Source organism: Theobroma cacao, chromosome 2 (genome assembly GCF_053813885.1).
Source record: "Theobroma cacao isolate CCN51 chromosome 2, ASM5381388v1, whole genome shotgun sequence".
Lineage (NCBI taxonomy): Eukaryota > Viridiplantae > Streptophyta > Magnoliopsida > Malvales > Malvaceae > Theobroma > Theobroma cacao.
The window spans coordinates 33,036,742-33,049,814 of NC_142640.1; the positions used below are offsets into that span (position 1 = coordinate 33,036,742).

General features: G+C 36.5%; 2 long non-coding RNA genes across 2 annotated transcripts in view; one reads left to right on the forward strand and one right to left on the reverse strand.

Annotated features, from left to right (window-relative positions):
• Window positions 1-764: 764 nt before the first annotated feature.
• LOC148764171 (uncharacterized) lies at window positions 765-3,315 on the forward strand. Its single transcript, XR_016024833.1, has 4 exons — window positions 765-861; window positions 1,510-1,593; window positions 2,428-2,493; window positions 3,233-3,315. It is a non-coding gene; the product is annotated as an uncharacterized LOC148764171 (long non-coding RNA).
• A 5,047-nt stretch (window positions 3,316-8,362) lies between these two features.
• Window positions 8,363-13,073, reverse strand: part of LOC148764172 (uncharacterized) — an 80,124-nt gene continuing 75,413 nt past the window's right edge. Inside the window, exons 6-7 of the long non-coding RNA XR_016024760.1 lie at window positions 9,449-9,532; window positions 8,363-8,580 (exon numbers count right to left, since the gene is read on the reverse strand). This is a non-coding gene — a long non-coding RNA (uncharacterized LOC148764172). The remainder of the gene's footprint in view (window positions 8,581-9,448; window positions 9,533-13,073) is intronic.

Sequence of the window (13,073 nt, forward strand, 5' to 3'; positions counted from 1 at the left end):
CTAAGAACAAGAATCACAATTTTGATAGAATTAATTAATCAAATAAAACCTAGAATTAAAATATCCTCTTAACACTTCATTTAAATCTCTTCTACTCTGTAAAGCCCGACCTTATAAAATACTATTCATGACATACATGTGATGATAGCATGATTGCATGCTAGGAGAGTCCCGAAAAATTTACAAAAGTCGGTATTGTACCTAGAGGTACAACAAAGTTTATTTAATCCTCGAACTAGATCAAATAGGAATTTTAAGGTGAGATTAAGAGTTTCACAGTTCATGGATGACTTAAAATGGTAATTTGGAGTTTGAGGATCAATTTGGAGTCAAATCGGAATTTTCACTAACTAGGGGCAAAATGGTCATTTGCCACCTGAGGACAAAATGAGAATTTTAGAAAAGATTTTTTTGACCCCATTTGACTTATTAGAGTATAATTTGACTTATTGAAGTATGATTTGAGGTTTAGAAGTGAAAAATTTTAATTTCGGTATAATTTCGAGTATAGGGGTAAAATGGTAATTTTGCCACCTCAGGGGCAAAATTGTAATTTTCCACCACCAGGATATTTTTCCCAGCACATGGTCTTCCTTTGTCTTCATCTTTGACCCTTGACTAAACATGTGGTGGAGATAAAATGTTTAAATTTTTAAAATTTTAAAAACGGGCCAATGACATGATGCCATGTGTCATGCCTTTATTAATTTATTATTTTCCTTTTTAAAAGGCACAAAATCAGCCCATCTTCCACCCCATGGCCGGCCAAACCAGCAAGAAGAGAGAGAAAACAAAAACAAAACCCTAGAGAGAGAAAATCAAAGAAAAAGTGTGAATTTTCAAGGAAATTAAGTGAAAAAGGTGAGTTTTTTCTATTAAGCTTGAGTTTTCTTATTCCCAAGCATTTCTCTTTATTTTTCATGATTAAATTACATGTTTTCATGATGAATTCAATTCTGAAAAAATGGGTTAGGAGAGAGAAAGTTGTTGAATTTATTTGATTTTAATTTATGTTAGTGTTTTTAGTTAGTTTAGCATATTTAGAAACAAAACAACAAGAAAAGAATTTATTTTCTCCCCCAACCATTAATGGCTGAATTTACCATGTAGTGAGTGAGGATGAGTTTGATTTTATTCTAGGAGAATTGGTTAAGGAATGATGAATTATGAGCCTAGAAAAATAATGGGAATTTTCTGAGCAAAAATACGAATTTTTACCCACTAGGGGTATTTTCGTAATTTGCTGTTGGGACTGATAATTTGCACCACACTGAGGGACATTAAGTTAATTTGGGTGCAATTGAGGTATAGAAACTGAAAAGAATTAAATTGGAGTTTAAACGGACCCGTTAGGAATTTAATCGGGTGATAAGACGAATTAGGCCAATACCGAGTTTAGATAGTTACCAGTGCAGTTTTGCATTCCATATCATGCATTGGTAGTCTAAATTAGTTTAATTTTGATTTAGTACCAACTTGGTGAAACTCTCGATTTTGTATTGTGTCAAGGTGGTGAGTCCTCCGATAAAGGCAAGGAAATTGCATCCGAGGACCAGTAGACAGAGTGCTTCGAAAGTCCGCATTCTAGACATTGTGAGTAAACTTACTGTCATTTTAATTATCTAGGGTGGTTTTTAAATGCTTTCATGAATTCTATGGAAAAAGAAATTTAAAAAGATAAATTTTCATGTTTTATGAATAAATGAGTTTCAATGAAATTAAATTATAAATTGTTTTGAAATTAATAGTGATTTGAAAAATAAAGTACACGGAGACTGTTAATTGTGGCAATTTGATTGTTTAAATTAACTGGCTTATGATAAATCGAGCATGATTGGCTAGTTGACAATTGTATTGAAATGCGAATTGTTTAGTTACCTTGAAAAACTACGAATTACAAAATTGCCATATCATGTTATTGAGTTTTATTATATGGTGGATTATATATTAATTAATCATTGCAGTAGGGGGTTTCTGTGGACCAGCCTTTTAGAGGGGCACGGTAAACCCCATTATATTCTTACCTCGAACGGAGAGGCGCGTAAGGTATCTCCTGGGGTAAAATTTAGGGTTCACTTCACGCTAAACCACCACGTGAGGGGGAACTCAGCCAACACCAAGGAACAGCTATGTTTTCAAAACAAAAACATGATTTATGTGAAATGTGAATTTTAATAGCCTTGGCGGTCTCGGTAGGATGCCTCGGCCAAGGTGTCCCCGAGAATGGATTTATGGCACAAGCCTAGATTTTTATGAGATTCATAAGCCTCTTTACGTGTTTTGAACAAAATGTGTTTTAATGCTATAACCCAGTTTATGATGATTTACTTTATTGTCTCCATGTACTCAACTCTAGATGTTTATGATGATGTTTGTTTACTCATAGGGATTTTATAATCTCACCACCCTCCTTTCCACCCATTTCAGGTTCAGTATAGACTGTAGATAGCTGATCTCATCGAGGACTACAGTGGGATCTGCATTTTCCAAACCGTAGGTTCACAGTTCTCTTTACTTTTGTTTATTCTGGGGTACTCTTGTTATTGTAAATTAAATTAAATATTTTGGCTTACTGTATTTAAGTATGTATAAATTTATTTCACTTTTACGTTATAAAAATTATTCACATATAACTCTATAAATATTGTTTTATAAGAAAATAGAATATTTTACTTAATATTTCTTTTATTTTCTTATTATATTCAAATAACCATAATTTCGTTTTAAATGAAGATTTTAGACTTTTAAACTCATTTTGAATATGAATTGTGTGTTTTGTACTTGTATATTACGTTTTAGCCAGTTTTAAAATTTTTGAGAAAAATGACCAAAATACCCTTGTGAGACGAAAAATTAATATTTTATTTGTTTAAAGTTGGAAACAGCTTAAAATATTTTAGAACACGATATTTGACAATGGTTGCTCAAAAGGGAACAGAGAAACTGATAGTAAAGCCTTGCGGGGTTTCGGGTTGACATTCCGGGCAATAAGTGTCTACCGGGACACCACGGCGGTTGTCACGGGCTCGAGGGGAGTACCGGGTCTTGACAATTCGATTGGTATCAGAGCTTTTGGTTTTCAAGATCAAAGTTTTTAGTTTTAAAGTTGTTTTAAATATTTACAATATCAGTGTGGCCCCGGATTAAGTTAAGTTAGGTTAGGTTGAATAGAATGCATGCATTTGCATATAGAGCCTAAGGTTACCTAAACTTGCTCGTATTTTTTTTATAGATTATAATGCCTCCTCGACGCGGACGCCCACCTCTCACTAGATCGGTTGGGAGGGGAAGAGGTCGTTCCCAACGTCATCAGCCAGATACATTAGAGGAGGAATCAGCTGCATCTACCATTCGGGCAGCACCTGCTGCTGAGCAGGCCGATAGTCCTCCACATCCTCCATCTCCTCAGCCACCTACTGGTATTCCCGCCATGCCTACTGAAGCAGCACAGGCATTGGCAGCTTTCTTTGCAGCAATAGCTGGTCAGGCTCAGACTGGTCAAGTTCCACCTGTAGTGCCTCCAGCTACTCATTTAGTTCCACCACCAATACAGGATGTATCCATTTCAAAGAAGTTGAAGGAGGCTAGGCAATTGGGTTGTGTATCTTTCACTGGTGAGTTGGATGCCACTGTGGCAAAGGACTGGATTAATTAGGTGTCCGAGACTCTTTCTGATATGGGATTAGATGATGACATGAAGCTGATGGTGGCTACGAGATTATTAGAGAAGAGGGCTCGTACTTGGTGGAATTCGGTGAAGTCCCGTTCCGCTACTCCTCAGACATGGTCCGATTTTCTCAGAGAATTCGATGGTCAGTATTTCACTTATTTCCATCAAAAAGAAAACAAGAGAGAATTTCTGAGTTTGAAATAGGGAAATCTAACTGTAGAGGAGTACGAGACTCGTTTTAACGAGTTGATGTTATATGTGCCGGATCTGGTGAAATCTGAGCAGGATCAGGCTAGCTATTTCGAGGAAGGGCTCCGTAATGAGATCAGAGAGCGAATGACAGTGATTGGTAGGGAGCCACATAAGGAGGTGGTACAGATGGCTTTACGGGCTTAGAAGCTCGCGACTGAGAATAGAAGGATTCGGACTGAGTTTGCAAAAAGGAGGAATCCTGGTATGTCTTCTAGTCAGCCAGTAAAAAGAGGCAAGGACTCAGCGACTTCAGGGAGCACTACTTCTGTTTCCGTGACATCTCCTCGACCTCCATTTCCACCATCACAGCAGAGACCTTCGAGGTTTAGCAGATCTGCTATGATTGGTTCTGGGAAGAGTCTCGGAGGTTCTGACAGATGCAAAAATTGTGGGAATTATCATAGTGGGCTATGTAGAGGGCCAACAAGATGTTTCCAATGTGGACAGACGGGTCACATTAGGAGTAATTGCCCACAGTTAGGACGAGCCACTGTAGCTGCATCATCTCCACCAGCTCGCACAGATATACAGAGGAGAGATTCTTCTAGGTTACCACCGAGACAGGGAGTAGCCATACGGTCTGGTGTGGAGAGTAATACCCCGTCACATCCACCTTCGAGACCACAGACTCGTACCGCGACAAGAGTTTTTGTTGTGACAGAAGATGAGGCACGAGTCCGACCTGGAGCAGTGACAGGTACTATGTCTTTATTTGATAAAGATGCTTATGTTTTGATAGATTCTGGCTCAGATAGATCTTATGTGAGTACGACATTTGCATCAATTACTGATAGAAACCTGTCACCATTAGAGGAAGAAATTGTAGTGCATACCCCTCTAGGAGAACAGTTGATTAGAAATACTTGTTATAGAGACTGTGGGGTAAGGGTAGGTGAGGAAGAATTTAGGGGTGACTTAATTCCTCTAGAGATCTTGGATTTTGATTTAATATTAGGTATGGACTGGTTAACTGCACATCAGGCGAACGTGGATTGTTTTCGAAAAGAAGTTGTTCTTCGGAATTCGGAGGGAGCAGAGATTGTGTTTGTAGGGGAACGTCGAGTATTACCATCTTGTGTAATCTCGGCCATCAAAGCTTCAAAATTAGTGCAAAAAGGGTATCCGACTTATTTGGCATACGTGATCGATACTTCAAAGGGGGAACCTAAGTTAGAGGATGTCCCAATAGTAAGTGAGTTTCCTGATGTATTTCCTGATGATTTACCGGGAATACCTCCTAATCGAGAGCTTGAGTTCCCTATTGATTTACTTCCGGGTACCGCACCTATTTCTATTCCTCCATATAAAATGGCTCCAGCAGAGTTGAAGGAACTGAAAGCCCAGTTGCAAGTTTTGGTGGATAAAGGTTTCATTCGCCCTAGCATATCTCCTTGGGGAGCACCAGTCCTATTTGTAAAGAAGAAAGATGGCACTCTTCGATTGTGTATTGATTACCGTCAGCTGAACCGAGTGACCATCAAGAATAAATACCCTTTACCCCGGATAGATGATCTTTTTGATCAATTACGAGGTGCTATGGTATTCTCTAAGATTGATTTGAGATCTGGGTACTATCAGTTGAGGATTAAGGAGCAGGATGTACCTAAGACTGCCTTCAGGACGCGTTATGGGCATTATGAGTTTCTGGTGATGCCGTTTGGTTTGACTAATGCCCCGGCAGTTTTTATGGATCTTATGAACAGGGTGTTCCATCCATACTTGGATAAGTTTGTGATAGTATTCATCGATGACATCCTGGTTTATTCGAAGAATGATGATGAACATGCTGCCCATTTGCGCATTGTGTTGCAAACTTTGCGCGAGAGACAACTTTATGCCAAGTTCTCTAAATGTGAATTCTGGTTGAAGGAAGTGGTTTTCTTGGGACATGTGGTGTCCGGAGCTGGAATTTATGTCGATCCCAAGAAGATTGAGGCAATCTTGCAATGGGAGCAACCGAGAACGGTAACTGAGATTCGTAGTTTCCTTGGCTTAGCCGGTTATTACCGGAGATTTGTTCAGGGATTTTCTTTGATAGCAGCTCCTCTGACTCGTTTGACTAGTAAAGGAGTTAAGTATGAGTGGGATGATGTTTGTGAGAATCGATTTCAGGAGCTAAAGAACCGGTTAACCTCCGCTCCCATTTTAACACTTCCTGTTAGTGGAAAAGAATTTGTGGTATATAGCGATGCATCTAAGTTGGGATTAGGGTGTGTGTTGATGCAGGATGAGAAAGTAATAGCTTATGCTTCCCGACAGTTGAAGAAGCACGAGACGAATTACCCTACTCATGACTTGGAGTTAGCAGCAGTAGTATTCGCATTGAAGATTTGGAGACATTATTTATATGGTGAGCGTTGTCGGATTTTTTCTGATCATAAAAGTTTGAAGTATTTGCTCACCCAGAAAGAGCTTAACTTGAGACAGAGACGATGGTTGGAGTTGATTAAGGATTATGACTTAGTGATTGATTATCATCCGGGAAAAGCAAATGTTGTAAAGGATGCTTTAAGTCGTAAATCCTCATCGTCGTTAGCAACACTTCGGAGTTCTTATTTTCCGATGTTACTTGAGATGAAATCTCTAGGGATCCAGTTGAATAATGGTGAGGATGGAACCCTACTTGCTAGTTTCATCGTGAGACCTTCATTGTTGAATCAAATCAGAGAATTGCAGAAATCTGATGATTGGTTGAAACAGGAAGTTCAAAAGCTGCAAGATGGAAAAGCTAGTGAGTTTAGACTCAGCGATGATGGTACTTTGATGCTTAGAGACCGAATTTGTGTCCCTAAGGATGATCAGTTGAGACGAGCTATTTTGGAGGAAGCTCATTCTTTCGCCTACGCTTTACATCCCGGAAGCACCAAGATGTATCGGACTATTAAAGAAAGTTATTGGTGGCCGGGTATGAAACGAGACATAGCAGAGTTTGTAGCGAAATGTCTCACCTGCCAACAGATCAAGGCGGAGCATCAAAAACCGTCAGGTACTCTTCAACCTTTACTGATTCCTGAATGGAAGTGGGAACATGTGACTATGGACTTTGTATTGGGTTTGCCGCGGACACAAAGTGGGAAGGATGCTATTTGGGTGATTGTGGATAGATTGACTAAGTCCGCCCATTTCTTGGCTATCCATAGCACGTATTCTATTGAGAGGCTGGCAAGACTTTATATAGATGAGATTGTGAGATTACACGGAGTCCCAGTTTCTATTGTGTCAGATCGAGACCCTCGATTTACTTCTCGATTTTGGCCGAAATTTCAGGAAGCTCTTGGAACTAAATTGAGATTTAGTACTGCCTTTCATCCACAGACAGATGGTCAATCTGAGAGAACTATTCAGACCTTGGAGGATATGTTACGGGCTTGTGTCATTGACTTTATCGGGAGTTGGGACAAACACTTGCCATTGGTGGAGTTTGCTTATAATAACAGTTTTCAGTCTAGTATTGGGATGGCACCATACGAGGCTTTGTATGGAAGGAAATGCCGAACTCCGCTCTGTTGGGATGAAGTAGGTGAGAGGAAATTGGTGAATGTGGAATTGATTGATTTGACAAACGATAAGGTCAAAGTTATCCGAGAGCGATTAAAGACAGCTTAAGATAGGCAGAAGAATTATTCGGATAAACGAAGGAAAGATTTGGAGTTTGAAGTCGACGATAAAGTTTTTCTTAAGGTTTCTCCTTGGAAAGGTAATAATTTGAAATTTCCAAGTATTAAATCTTATTTGATTATACTATTGTGATAATTTGTGGTATTTATTGGATGATGAAAGGTGTGATTCGATTCGCGAAGAGGGGAAAGCTCAATCCAAGATACATTGGACCTTTTCGTATCATTGAAAGGATTGGGCCAGTGGCTTACAGACTTGAATTACCCCCAGAGTTAGATCGAATTCATAATGTCTTCCATGTCTCGATGTTGAAAAAGTATGTTCCCGATCCCTCTCACATTTTAGAGACACCTCCCATTGAGTTGCATGAGGATTTAAAGTTCGAGGTGCAGCCTGTACGTATTCTAGATCGAAAGTGTCTCGACCCGGAACTCCCCATCGAGCCCGTGACAACCGCCGCGAAGCCTCGACGAACATTCTTCACCCCGAATGTCGATCGAAACCTCGCAAGGCTCTCGTATCAGCTTTCGCACTTCCCCGGTGAGCAATAGTTATCAAATAATCAAAATACGAAGGATTACAAATCATTTCCAAATCATAACATAACATATTGTTTTTTTTTTTTTTTGCTCACAGGGGCATTTTCGTCATTTTTATCGAAAACCTCGAAACTTACTAAAAATGTAGTAGGTAAGCAGAAAATATATATTTAATGATTTAAAAACAATTAAGTATCTAAAATGTTCATTTGAAGTGAAAATTTGACCATTTGAATATGATAAAAATATTCAATAAAATAAACTATTTTCTTGTAAAATAATTTTCATAAAACTATCGGTACATAATTCTTATAGCGTAAAAGATAATTATATTCATATATACTATAAAGCAAATAACCAAAGCATAAAATTTCTTTTACAGTGACACGTGGGCCCATATCTATCCAAAATGCATCGAAAGCTGGAAACCTACAGCTTTTACCGATTTGAGTCCAAATGAAGGTACTTGTTCAAGTCAGCTAACTACGAAATTCCCTGAGCCTGAAATGTGAGGAAATGAGGGTGGTGAGATTATAAAATCCCAGTGAGTAAACAGATACCATCTAAACTATCTAAAGTCGAGTAAATGGGGACAATTAAAATAAATCATCATACTGTAATTTCATTACCATTTAACTCATTTCAACCAAATAAAATCAATCCATAAAAATCGAGTAATCAACTTGGCTTATGAATTTCTTAAAACTTTGGCTCGTGCCAAAACTCATACTCGGTGATACCTTGCGCAGGGCATCTAACCGAGTCCGCCAAGGCTGTTAAAATTTTGTGTACACTTAAAATATATTTTTGTTTGAAAAAAATACAGCCGTTCCTTGGCGTTGGCTGAGTTCCCCTTCACGTGGTGGTTTGGCGTGAAGTGAACCCTAAGCTATACCCCAGGAGATACCCTACGCGCCTCTCCGTTCGAGGTAATAATATAATGGAGTTTACCGTGCCCCTCTAATAGGCTGGTCCACGGAACCCCCTCTGCAGTAAATAATTAATATACAATCCACCAATCAATAAAATTCATTCTAGCATGTCATGGCAATTTATCACAACCTAGCCTCTCAAGGCTGAATACACAGTATAAATAATTATAACACCAAAATCAGTTTAGCCATTCATGCTCATTTATTGTCATAAGCCATTCAATTCAGAACCATAAATTTGCAACCGAAACTAGCAGTCTCCAATTACTCTATTTTCAAAACCAATATTCGATTTTTCAGAAAATTTATAAAATCATTTTATAAAATCACAATTTCCCTTAAAACATAACAATTTACCATTTAAACCCATTTTTCATAAAATCACATAGTTGTATAAAACTACTCTAGATAATTAAGACGATAATAAGTTTACTCACAATGTCTAGAATGCAGACTTTCGAAGCACTCTGTCTACTGGTCCTCGGATGTAATTTTCTTGCCTTTATTGGAGGACTCACCACCTTGACACAGTACAAAATCGAGAATTCACTAAGTTGGTACTAAATCAAAATTAAACTAATTTGGACTACCAATGCATGATATGGAATGCAAAATTGCACTGGTAACTATCTAAATCCGGTATTAGCCTAATTCGTCTTATCACCCGATTAAATTCCTAACGGGTTCGTTTAAACTCCAATTTAATTCTTTTCAGTTTCTATACCTCAATTGCACCCAAATTAACTTAATGTCCCTCAGTGTGATGCAAATTATCAGTCCCAATAGTAAATTACGAAAATACCCCTAGTGGGTAAAAATTCGTATTTTTGCTCCGAAAATTCCCATTATTTTTCTAGGCTCATAATTCATTATTCCTTAACCAATTCTCCTAGAATAAAATCAAACTCATCCTCACTCACTACATGGTAAATTCAGCCATTAATGGTTGGGGGAGAAAATAAATTCTTTTCTTGTTGTTTTGTTTCTAAATATGCTAAACTAACTAAAAACACTAACATAAATTAAAATCAAATAAATCCAACAACTTTCTCTCTCCTAACCCATTTTTTCAGAATTGAATTCATCATGAAAACATGTAATTTAATCATGGAAAATAAAGAGAAATGCTTGGGAATAAGAAAACTCAAGCTTAATAGAAAAAATCTCACCTTTTTCACTTAATTTCCTTGAAAATTCACACTTTTTCTTTGATTTTCTCTCTCTAGGGTTTTGTTTTCTCCTTTCTCTCTCTTGTTTCTTGCTTGGCCGAATGTTGAAGAAGAAGAATGGGTGGGCTGATTTTTTTTATGCATTTTTATTGTTTAATGAAATAATATTATTTTATTCATATTTTAAATATTTTATTAATTCATTTCTTTTTTCTAGCCATCCACTTGTCCTATTTTCTTTCACCATGCATTCCCTTTGACTTATCCAAGTCTTAAGTGATATTTCCAGATTTTTCCAAAGTTTTGGTGGAGCAAATTTTTCAAAATTACACTTTTGCCCCCGAACTTTTCAAAAATTACATTTTTACCCCAAAAATTGAAAATTTTCCATAATGCATAATTTTCACTCCTCATACTCATTTCACACTCCAAATAATTAAATTTGATCAAAATCCTTTCAAAAAATTAAATTTTCGATTTCGAATGGTAAAATTACCATTTTACCCTTTTACTCCAAATTATACCGAAATTAAAATTTTTCACTTCTAAACCTCAAATCTTACTCCAATAAGCAAATGGGGCCAAAAATCTTTTCTAAAAATTTCCATTTTGTCCCCAGGTGGCAAATGACCATTTTGCCATTGGATAGCGAAAATCCCAGTTTGACTCCAAATTGATCCTCGAACTCCGAATCACCATATTAACCCATTCTGGGACTTTAAAATTCTTAATTTCATTGTAAATTCTCTATTTGATCTAGTTCGAGGCTTAAATCAACTTTATTGTACCTCTAGGTACAATACCGACTTTTGTAAATTTTTCGAAACTCTCCTAGCATGCAAACATACTATCCATCACATGTATGTCATGATAAATATTTTTATAGAGTCGAGCTTGTCATCTTCTCCCCCACTTGGATCAACCATATGATCTTTCTTCTTGATTGACTTCGACATCCGGCTAAATATTAATATTTTAATAATATTTTATTAATAAAATATTATTTTATTTTAAAAATTTTATCTTGTCTCTTTGGTACCCAAAATACCTTATTATGCCTCACTTGACTTCCAAATCGCCTTTTATCTCACAACTTCTCCTCTGATAAAATTATTATTATTTTATTATTATTTTCTCACTTGCGAAACATTTTATCCTAAACTACTCCTTTCGTCTTTTATCACTTCTAAACATTTTAATTGACCTCAATATGCATTCGATCAATTTTATTTATCACCATATCAAAGTATGGGGTATTTCAATCTCCCCCACTTAAATAGAATTCGTCCTCGAATTCCTGTCGATGTTGCATTATCAATCTCCTTCTATGATCCTACTCCTTGTTCCTTTTATAGGGACATTCAATTTATTTCCCTCGTTCACCTTCAGTTCAATTAAATGCTTTATTTAAAGCAATTATCATCCTTTGGAACCAGATCAGTAATACTTTTCACAACCATGATCTCTTATATCTAGACACTAAGCATGCCTTTATCTCCATTATTACATTTGAACCATAACTTCATCTCAATTATACCGATTTCGATCACATATCATACTTACTTATGTATACCTATTCATCGTTTTATTAATTTGCTCCATACCAATTTTCTCAACCTTGATTCATCCATCTTATACTGGTCCAAACCCTTCCTTTAATGGAGTTCCATTAAAAACTTAAACAATTTAAGGTTTACTTTCAAAGTCATTCATAACTTTAATCGTTCATTACATGTCTGTTAACACTTTAGCTCACTAACCTCTCTGGACACTATTTCAAAATCTCCCAATTACCGAGAACCATTCTTCACTTCAGTTAGTAAAATTATCAATTTCATATATACATATATACATGCATTTTCAAATGTCAACCTCTCTCTTTATATATAGGAATCCATGTGTTCACATGCCTTGGACTACATTCCCCCATTATTCATCTGTATCCCAATCCTAGTTTCAATATAATAATTCTTATAGTGCATGTCAACCTTCTTATTATACTTGTGTATAACTTCATATCATTCATATCATTTCCAACCATATGTTTGAGTTTCCTTATACTATATATCATTCATCACAATGTCATCTCCATTGAATTATAATCTATTATACGTGTATGCTTTATAATCCTATTGATGCCTCAAAGATTTATCTCAACTTGATCATTGCATCTCATGCAATACCACAATTCCTAAGAGTCATCCTTTTTGTCCTTAATCATCTTTCATGCCTCTATATTACCTTGTATCTTTCTTGCATTACGATATTGATTTGTCACTTAAGACTCAAACCCATTTGAATCATGTATGCCTTAAGCATTTTCGAATTCCAATTTCCATAATATATTAGGAAAGTTTCATTATCTGACTTCATTTTCAAGGTCAACTTCTATCATCCTTTGTTCCACTCCTTCATATGAACATAACATCATTCTTCCTTAACTAATTTATAAATTGTACTTGAAATTGTAAAACTTAAAACTAGATTCTCCTCAAGTATTTTTCAATACTAATACTAATATCACTCTCAGCTTACAACTTCTTTTTATAATCACATAACTTAGTGCTTGCTTTAACGAGATCCACAGCAAAACTTCTCTTGAGTATTTCCTTGGGAATATCTATCTTAAACTTATGTCTCACAGCATGTGATCCCTTAACTTGTGATTTAGCCGTTAGGCTTCTCAGCAAGTTTTTAAAAATTTTACGTTTCATACTTGCTGTGTATGATTATAATCTCTTCTCAAAGATGTTTATGTATTCCTAAAACATTTACTCTTAAAGATATATAAATACATACTCATCCATTCAATCCCTAACTCATCTTCAAAGGTTTCCAGGGTGCCACACAATTAGCCTCTTGTCGTTACTAACCCTTGTCATTTTACTGTATC